Consider the following 676-nt stretch of genomic DNA (forward strand, 5'->3'; position numbering starts at 1 on the left):
TCTTATGTAAAAAAAAAAAAAAAAAGTAAATATTTTTGTCATGATATAAAAAAATAAAATTATATATTTTTTATATCATGACAATTTTAATAAATGAACCTGAAAACTTACAGACCACCTGGCAGAGGGCCAGACCACTGGGAGTCCCGAGATAACCGGACCCCACATTGAAAATCACTGCTTTACACATCTTCCATCATACACTAAAAACTCACCTTGGCCCACAAAAAACTTTAATTGATATGCAGATGACACCCAACTCTATAACTCTATATATAAAAAAATCTGATTTACAAAACTTGTATACCTTTATAAATCACAGATTACTCAAGTGTGTGTACATGAATCAGCCTCCTCTCATCCCACCCTGTACACGCCCATTTTTAACCATAAAAAGTCAATGCAAAGCACCTTGTGAATGCTGATCAGCATTTTATTGGCCTGGCAGTTGTTCTTTATGCTGAATCATGATGACTGGCTGGGAAAAAGCAAAACACTTCTCAGAGGCTTGGGAATTGCTGCAAATTGAATTATAAGTATATGTTTACAACAATTTGTGAATGTAGACACCTTGCCAAAATCACATCATTAACTAGTGGTATCCCCCACCTCGAGATACAATTTAAAGACAGAAGTCCAAAAGGCAAACACACTTTTCTTCATGCAGGTTTTGTCA

This window comes from Etheostoma spectabile, chromosome 3, assembly GCF_008692095.1.
Source record: "Etheostoma spectabile isolate EspeVRDwgs_2016 chromosome 3, UIUC_Espe_1.0, whole genome shotgun sequence".
NCBI lineage: Eukaryota > Metazoa > Chordata > Actinopteri > Perciformes > Percidae > Etheostoma > Etheostoma spectabile.